This window comes from Macrobrachium nipponense, chromosome 32, assembly GCF_015104395.2.
Source record: "Macrobrachium nipponense isolate FS-2020 chromosome 32, ASM1510439v2, whole genome shotgun sequence".
Taxonomy (NCBI): Eukaryota; Metazoa; Arthropoda; class Malacostraca; order Decapoda; family Palaemonidae; genus Macrobrachium; species Macrobrachium nipponense.
In genome coordinates, this window is record NC_061094.1 from 52,642,688 (window position 1) to 52,652,687 (window position 10,000).

The 10,000-nt window shown below is 32.4% G+C and overlaps 1 protein-coding gene across 1 annotated transcript in view; it reads left to right on the top strand.

Moving 5' to 3' along the window:
- The window catches only part of LOC135207505 (putative neural-cadherin 2), a 375,807-nt gene that overhangs the window by 137,644 nt on the left and 228,163 nt on the right, over positions 1 to 10,000 (top strand).

A 10,000-nucleotide genomic window follows, 5' to 3' on the forward strand; every position in this document is an offset into this window, starting at 1 on the left:
TATTACTTCCAAAGCAAATATCATTGAATGCAAAAGCTTTCTTTTATTTCTTACAAAGCAGTTTCGTATGTCCCCATTAATATGTCAAATACTCATTTGGAAGTAAAAGCTTTCTTTTATTACTTACAAAGCAGTTCCATGCGTCCCCATTATGTCAAATATCATTGGAAGTAAAAGCTTTCTTTTATTACTTAGAAAACAGTTTCGTATGTCCCCATTATATGTCAAATATCATTGGAAGTAAAAGCTTTCTTTTATTACACTACAAAGCAGTTCCGTGCGTCCTCATTATATGTCAAATATCATTGAAAGCAAACACTTATTTTTATTACTTCCAAAGCAGATATCATTGAATGCAAAAGCTTTCTTTTATTTCTTGCAAAGCAGTTTCGTATGTCCCCAGTTATATGTCAACTATCATTAAAAGCTTTCTTTTATTTTTAACAAAGCAGTTTCGTATGTCTCCATTTATGTCAAATATCATTGAAAGTAAAAGCTTTCATTTATTACTTATAAAACAGTTCGTACGTCCCCATTATATGTCAAAATATCATTGAAAGCAAGCACATCTTTTTTATTACTTCTAAAGCAAATATCATTGAAAGTAAAAGTTTTCTTTTATTTCTTACAAATCAGTTCGTATGTCCCCATTATATGTCAACTATCATTAAAAGTAAAAGCTACTTTTAATACTTACAAACGCAGTTCCACGCGTCCCCATTATATGTCAAAATATCACTGAAAGCAAACGCTTTAGCCAACCAATCACATCCAGAGAGAGAGAGAGAGAGGTGGCCCTCCATTGAACTCGGGGTTATTCTCAAAATAAGGTTGTGTTTATTTCCCTTCGTCGGTGCTGTTTCAGCAAACAGGCTGCACCAGAGGCGCTGCACAGAACGCCCTTGGTGGCGATGAAGCATTTTAAAAGGGGGGCGAGGGGCGCCTCCCCTCCCCTCCTGCAGTTCTGCTGTGGTCTGGTTCTGGTGAACTTTATTTGGTATTTTGATTGGCAGCCAGGCTAACTTTTTTTTCTGTTTTATTTTCTTTTCGTTTATATTTTTTTTGTTCTTTTCTGCACATTAAAATTATGGCTTTTATTAGTTATGTGGAGGGTCACTGTAATATTTGGGGGTTAAAGGTATGTTATTCTAATTGATGGAATAAAATAGAATTTATTTTTTTCACAATAAAATTCTGACTTCCATTTCCGATTTGGAAGATCGTTGTGACATTAGGAATAAAGTATCTTATTATAAACTGGTGAATTCAACAAGAATTCTTTATGAAAGCTAGTATGGATTTGTCTTTCTTCCCTTTCTTTTATGCATATATATTCTTATTCTTGTTTTTCATCATAAAGTTGGCGATTTTTATTAGCTAGGTGGAGGTCGTTATATATAATTGGGAATAAGGATATATTATTTTTATTGATGAATTAAATTAGAATTACGTATGACTGCAGTGAAATAGATTGTAATGGATAGACTTTTGCAACACTTATTAAAATGCTTAAAGTATGTTACTTTGTAATTATGGTTGTAGCAATACAACACTTATTTAAATGCTTAAAGCATGTAATTATGGTTTTAGTAATAATACCTGAGAAAATAAAACAACTTGATTAGAATACAATATGTTATAGTGAATGCAAACACTAGGAAAGTAAAGTTTACAAAAAAATACACATTTAAAGGAGGAAAGATTGCCCTTTGTATATAAAAGCACAAATCAAGATTCCAGTTTTCGGGAATTGTTCCTTTCCATTCGGGAATGAAGGAATTGCTTGGCGGTATATCTCAAGCTTCAAAACCAGTATTACTTGGTTCTGTATATGCATCACGTATCAGGAGATGGATGCTGATTAGATCGCGCCTATCTCCTCTCTCTCTCTCTCTCTCTCTCTCTCTCTCTCTCTCTTTCTATATAGATATATACATATAACTACATACATAAATGAATATATAGATATATATATATATATATATATATATATATATATATATAAAAGTATATATATATGTATGTATGTATGTATATATATGTATGTATATAGTATAGTATATATATATATATATATATATATATATACTATATATAATATGTAGTAGTATATATATATATATAGATATATATATATATATATATATATATGTATAATATATACATAAATAATATATATATATATATATATATATATATATATATATATAATATATTATATATATATATATATATATATTTATAGACAATATAGAACTCACTCATGGACGATAATTACACAAGTATCAGTAACGTCTTTAATATTTTGCAATACCTCTGCATGAAGTAACTATCAGCAATAAAACATTCGATAACCATATTTGAATTTGAAGTAGTTGAACATTAATTTTTTTTTTTTTTTTTTTCTATGAAAAATTTTTCCATTTAACGGCTAAAGTATCTTTAAATGGCAAAACTAAAGAATTCTTAAAGTTCCAGGACGACATCACTACTGGAATTTAGGTGGACTACAATAAAATAAAATTTTCCATTTTAAATATGTCAAGGTTTTATAAAAGGCAAAGGGAGGAATCACCACTTAAATCTAGTGAACTCTCTGAGGCGCACTCTTCCCTTCGGAAGTAGAAGAAACCTTAGGTCGTAAGAGAAATGGAAAGTAGGGAACCGAAGACGTTCTCGAAACTAATGCTCATGGAATTCTCAAAGCGGTAAGACGGAATGACCTCATTATTCTAACCTTGTCTCCGGAACATAAGCGGATATTTAATGTCGTCTTCAACCATTTTTCTTCTTTTGTTTTATATATATATTTTTTGCTCTAGATGGGATTTGTTTTTTCCAACGCAGACGTTGGTTGGTTTAGATTGTTCTGTTTGTTATTTTTTAAGTTTTTCAGCTGTATGTTTTCATGATAACAGCGTTTTAACGTCAGTGATTTTATAGTGTCGGTATTTAAAAGGGACAGGTTCGATTCCTGGTCAGAGCAGATTAATTATTATGTATATATCCTCTTTTGGGTGTAAGCTGTCCCTTAAATAAGGTGTATTATTTCATATTAATGCGTATTTGTGGCTTAGTTTTCAGGATTGAAATCGTCACTAGTGTATTAATAGCAAAACAACACATGCATTTATTTATGTATACGTAAATACATACGTACATACGTCCATACAAATACCCACATACGTGCACGTTTATGTGTGTGTGTGAGACTTTTTATTCTTAAATATTAAGCTCCAAACGTCCATTAATATCTGTTCAGCTTACCCCTAAAATAGATTATATAAAAAAATGTACATCATTATAAAAGAAAAATCTTTAAGACCATCATCATCACATTTTAAAAAGAATGACCAAACGAGAATCAAGCATGAAACAACTCTCTCTATAACGAGTGAATTCGCAATTTCACGATTACAACCTTGGAATACGATCTATACATCTAAAGCAATCTTCGCGCGCGCGCGCAAGGCCGGACGTTAGTTTCCTATTCATATCCCCGTCTCGGAGGTTTATGCATACCATTCCACACCGTCGGCTATTTCATGTATGTATGCGTTATGTATGCGTCTTCCTCCAAAACGGATCCCAGCTGGGGGTCCGCGAAAGACTGCTCTCTCTCTCTCTCTCTCTCTCTCTCTCTCTCTCTCTTCTCTCTCTGAAATACAGACGGCCTTAGACGGGAAACATGTAAATTCAGGCAAGACTGACAGGTTAATGAATGTCATTACCGTTGTGATTGTAACAATAGATTTCTCTCTACCTCTTCTCTCTCTCTCTCTCTCTCTCTCTCTCTCTCTCTCTCAGAGCCGAGGGCCTAGTTTACGATGACACAACGCGTCGAGAACGAAACAGTATGGGGCGCGTTGATTTAATATTTATTCACGTAATTGGTTACTAGTTGACGTCTGTTAGTTTCAGTTGAGAGAGAGAGAGAGGAGCTTGCGTGAGTGATCAGTCACCCGTTAGCATGACACTATTCTTTCAATAGTCGTCTGGTGGGGTTACATTCATTGCACGTAAGAATAATTATATACGATTTGAAAAATATACATATATGTATATGTATGTATGTTACTCTCAAGGGCAGCACCTCCCCCCCCTTCCCCGTTATCCTGTGTCATATATTGAAACTATTGGTCAGGTTTAAAAGAAATGTGTATTTTTCACAATAACATTGACTTTAAATTTTGGATTTCATCACGTTATTTGCATAATTTGAAGTAAAAAATGGAATAAATGAAGAACTTTGGTTTTCGGTGGTGTAAGAAGTATAAATTCTCACCGTGAAAAAGTGTGCAGTATTTAATAGCGTTACCACCATCAATATACGTGTTATAGAATTTCCTGTATAATAATTGTAATAATAGTTAACAGAATGTTTACCGCGTTTTATTCCACAAATATCCTCTTTTAGATTAATTCTTGTTGCCTTTTGTGTAAGTAGGTTGAATTCCTTGCCTTTATTAATAGTCGGAAATAGTCTTGCATTCTTAAATAATTCCCCCAAATCCCCCAGATTTTGACATCCTCTTTATTTGGGGATTTTGTTTTCCGAGGTCATTCTTCAGTTTCCCCCAAAAATATCCTACGTTCCAAGTCTCCGCCACAGCAGACTCGGATTTCCTGAAACCTTGTTAGCTGTTCGTGCTTTCACCTCTCTCTCTCTCTCTCTCTCTCTCTCTCTCTCTCTCTCTCTCAATTCAGCTGAAGGTCAGAATCGATCGACCGAAATTCAGCCCAGTTTTTCACTTTTTTTATATCATTCTCTCTCTCTCTCTCTCTCTCTCTCTCTCTCTCTCTCTCTCTCTCTCTCCACCTGCAGGCCACAATTTTTAAACATTCCAAGCACTTCCTTCACTTTCTTCCCTGGCCTTGATGTTTATTGCCCTAGTGGTTCAAGTTTACTGTTATTTTTTTTTTTTTTACATGTTAGTTGGATCTAAGTTCCAAAAAGAATAACTATCCAGAAAAAAAACCGTTTTTTTTTTCTGTTGTATTTTATTGCGGTTTTTTATTGTTTCAATTCCTGTTTTATACACACACGCACACACACACACACACACACACTAATTCCTCTAATGTCACGGAAGAAATCTCTGTACCCAGGCACTCCTTTTTTTTTTTTTAGGTCCTCTAATGTCAGGGAACAGAATCTTTTACTTATCTATTTATTAATTTTTTTTTATTTATTTATTTATTTATTTATTAGTTCCTCTAATGTTAAAGAATAAATCTTTTTACTCTGGCACTTTTTTTTAGTTCCTATAATGTTACGGAAGAAATCTTTGTACCCAGGTACTCTGTTTTTCCTTTAATGTCACGGAAGAATCTTTGTATTCTGGTACTTTTTTATTTCCTCTAATGTCACGGAAGAAATCTTTGTACCCACCCAGGTACTCTGTTTTTTCCTCTAATGTCACGGAAGAAATCTTTGTATTCTGTACTTTTTTTTTTAATTTTTATTTCCTCTAATGTCAAGGAAGAAAACTCAGTATCCTGCTACTCCTTTTTTATTTTTTAGTTCCTCTAATGTCAAGAAAAATTCTTTGTACCCTGGCACCCAGACGTCTGGTTATAATAGCTGTGAAGTAACCCTGCATAACTTATATATCCAATTTCGACCTACTGGTGAATTATCCTAGATAATACAATGAGTGTCTTTTTTAAGGTGTAAAGAAAAACATAAAACGTCAACTATGGCGGCTTGAAAACTTTTTTTTTTCATTGAGCGCTGATGATATCGCATTGAGGTCAGCAGTAAAAAACTGAGCCAGGTTTTGTTGACAATAACTTGTTCGAAATCTAAGGAAAAATCACATCAAAGGCAGCGCCGACAATGGAGTAGAAACTTTGTGTAGCTGCGAATAGTGTACTGTAGATTCGGTGAGTAAAAAATTCGAATATATATGTATAGATACTAGCTATCTATCTATATCTATGACAGAGAGATATAGATGAGAGAGACATATGATGATATCTGTATATATATAAATCGGATATAGATATATATATATATATATATATAGATATATATATATATATATGATATAGTATATATAATAATAAGAGATTATATAGATAGATATATAGTATTATATATATATATAGCTATATATATATATATGATATATATAGATATATAGATATATATATGATATAGATAGATATATAGTTATAGATATATATAGATATTATATATTATAATAATTATATAGTATCTATATATATATAATATATAGATATATACTAGTATAAATATCATAGATAGCAAGACTATCTATCTATAATAATAATATCGAGGAACTATCTATCTATATAATAACTATCTTCTAGTATATATATATCATATATATATATATATATATATATATTATATATATATATAATATTATATATATACACACTTCGATCACCTCACACCGCATACTGTTATTTACATTTCACTTAAACCCAAATTCTTTGAGTGCAAATTCGAGAAGAATAATGGACGCAAATCGCGCATAGCAATTCCATTAATAATCCTCTGGAGTAATATGAAATACGGAAGTTTATGGCTCATTAGACGCCCATTTGTGGAACTTAGATTTCTCTATAAGTGTTGCGTGTTCGATAGGATTTTTTTTTTTTTTTTTGCCGTCGCGCTGGTGCGTGATACTTTATTATACGACGTCTTTGGGGTGCTAATTATTACTTGAAAAGTGTCGTTGTGTAATGGCAATATTTCTCGGTTTTAGATGAAATGGTTACGTAATGTATTTGATGTAATATGCTGTCAGTGTTTTACATTTTCTTAATAATGAGCTATTTAGATGAAAGCTTGATTTTTGCAATATATGATTTTTTCCCTTTCGCTTTACCTATGATATTTTTGTGTGCAATGTCTGATGTTTTTTCCTTTCCATACTTATTAGTAAAAATGAAATAATATTATTAGTAAAAGGAAATAATATCAAAGAAATGAAATGTCTATTTTCGGAGACACTTTTGAAGTATAATTGGATCTGCAAGATCTTTTGAATATAACAAATGCAGTTTGTCAAACCCAATAGTAAAAACAAAAGAATTCCTTTCCTGTTATAATTTAATTAACCGTTTTAAACATCGCGTCTTTAAAAAAAGTTAAAAACAAGTATATCTTGTAAGGGGATTTTTTTAAAGGAAAACATACTTTTCCAGACCATTTTTTTTAAACAGAAAACTGAGGTGTCACATGGAATTAAATTCTCAAAACTAATGACAGACAGTATGTATCACAAGAATTTTCATTACGCTTTCATCTGCTCAAAATAAACAACGGGAGGAATCACAGTAATTATTACACTCTTACGGGAATCACCTTACACCAATAAACCGTGTATTTTGCCATCTGTTTAATCCTACAACGTAAGGAAAGTAACACATACCAAAAAATATGTACCGTTAATCCTGCAATGTTAAAAAAAACAAGAATATTACTGAATATTGTTACTGCAACTGATATTCCCGTAATATATCTTCCACCAGGTGATGGCAAACCTAACCAGGAAATAGCTGAGGCAGTTATCAGCGCGAGAATGAACAACTGTCCCACATTTGCAAGGCTAATGTCCCGAGCGTGAAGGGTAAGGGTAGGGCGGGTTAGGGGTTTGGGTGGGGGAGGGGTCTCATAGGAGGGCCAAGGAGGATCAGGAGGGAAGTTAGGTCGGGTGGAGAGAGTATAGTACTATTTGTAAGATGCAGAACAAGTGGTAAGCGGTCATTGTGTCTGGGCATATACATACAAGTAGAGTATAACAGAGTGGGAGGATATTGAGGCTTAAGTGGATTTGGAAGAAGCGACGGTGTTGTGGGTTTGCGTTTTTTCTTCTTCTTCTTTTCTTCTTTTTTTTTTTTTTTTTTTTTTTGGTGGTGGTGTTCATTAGGCCAAACATGAAATAAGATAAATGCTTTAATTTCATTATTTTCAGTTTAATATTTAAATATATGGATGATATATATTATATATATATATATATATTTCTATATATATATAGATATATATATATATATATATATCTATATATATATATATATATACATATATATATTTATTCTTTATATATGTGTGTATTTCATAAATTCTTCTGCTGAAATAGGGATACGTCTCAGTATAGCTCAAGTATAAAAAAAACATTAAAACACTCTGGTCTAAAACTAACCACTTAAGCTTTAAACCATAGTGTTTTAATGGGACCTTTAACACTTGAGTAATATATATATAATATATATATATATATATATATTATATATATATATATATATATATATATATATATATTAATATATATTTTACGGAAGCCGCTTTACGAAGTCCAATAAAAGCTGCTACAAAAAGCAGGCGATATGAAAAGAGTAATTAATTGTGCACTGCAACAGAATGAATTTCATTGTCAAGCTTGAATGCTGTTGCTGTGTGTCACCCATTGTTTGTAGGTTTTTTGCAATTTGCATTTTTTTTCCAATGAATTACACATATACATTTTTTCCTCAAAGAGAAGCTTATGTTGAGTGACATAGTAAAAGCCGACTCCATTTTAATATTAAACAAAAAAAATCACATAGGAGTAACATTAATTTCCCAACATAAAAAATAAAAACCTTATTGTTGATTGCGACGAAAAACCTAAATAGAGCGTTTGAGGATTTTTTTTTTTTTATTTTATAAAAATATGTTTGTCTTGTTTGGGAACAAAATCTTTCCGTTTTTGGAGTGATTAAAGTTTATGCTTTGTCGAAAAAACAAACACCCGCATTGTTGATTGCTTGGAAAACAAAAAAAATAAAACGCAAGTTTTTTTTTTACAATATATAAAAGCTTATTTAGCTTGGTTAAATCTTTCTGCTATTGGTTTTCTGAAAGGTTGTATTCTGTAGGTTAAATTAATACTGCAATGATTTTCGTAAGGTATATTACTTTCAATAAAGATTTCAATCATTTTTTTTTCATGTAAAGACTGATACTCGTAGTAACTTTCATTCAAGAGTATTTTACTTCCTTTCATAGTAAACATTCATTCAGCTTCAGTAAATAAAACAAACATCACTTAAATATTTGTCCGACAAGGTTATTCAAAATTGATTTTCATATTTTTGCAGATAACATAGGAAAGATTGTACATGTAGCTCCGAATAATTCTTGCAATTGGCAATTGAAATATGATAGCCGGCGGAATTTACCCCAGAATATTTGGCATACTCTTCGAACAAAATTTTGCGCCCAGAATTGTAGGCCAATTCTGCAACTATTAGCACCAATTCTGCTCCAATTCGCTCGAACATACCACGCCAATTGGGTGCCAATGGTTCCAGTTTTGCGCTGGAAATAACGGATAATTTATCGACAAATTTCGTGCAATTTTTTTTTTTTTAAGTATAAGCAGACTTACTTCAGTAAAGTATTTCGACTTGACCCGAAAAAAAGGTCAGCGAATCTGTTTCCTTCGTGAACAGAAAATTTTATTTCTGTGTTACCTTAAACTTTGGAATGTGGCTAGAATGAAATCCCGTAACCGCTGGCTGTTTATTGAACAATGCTTTAAAGTTCTCCCACGCACGTGTTTTACTGATTGATTGCCTTCAGTGAGGCGTGTACTCCCACATCATCCTCCGTTTCACGAGAGAGAGAGAGAGAGAGAGAGAGAGAGAGAGAGAGAGAGAGAGAGAGAAATATTAATTCACACATTCAATGGAAACTTGTAGTTTTAACTATATAATGTTGAGAGAGAGAGAGAGAGAGAGAGAGAGAGAGAGAGAGAGAGAGAAGGGGGAGGGGAGCGGAATATTAGTTCACACATTCAGTGTAAGCCTGTAGTTTTAACTATGTAATTGGTGTGGGTGTGTATGTGTGTTCGTTTGTGTGTGTGTGTGCATGTGCGTGAGAGAGAGACTCTCTCTCTCTCTCTCTCTCTCTCTCCTCTCTCTCTTTCCCGTAACACATTCATTTGGGGTCAGTAGATTTCAACCCTAAAAATGCCGAATA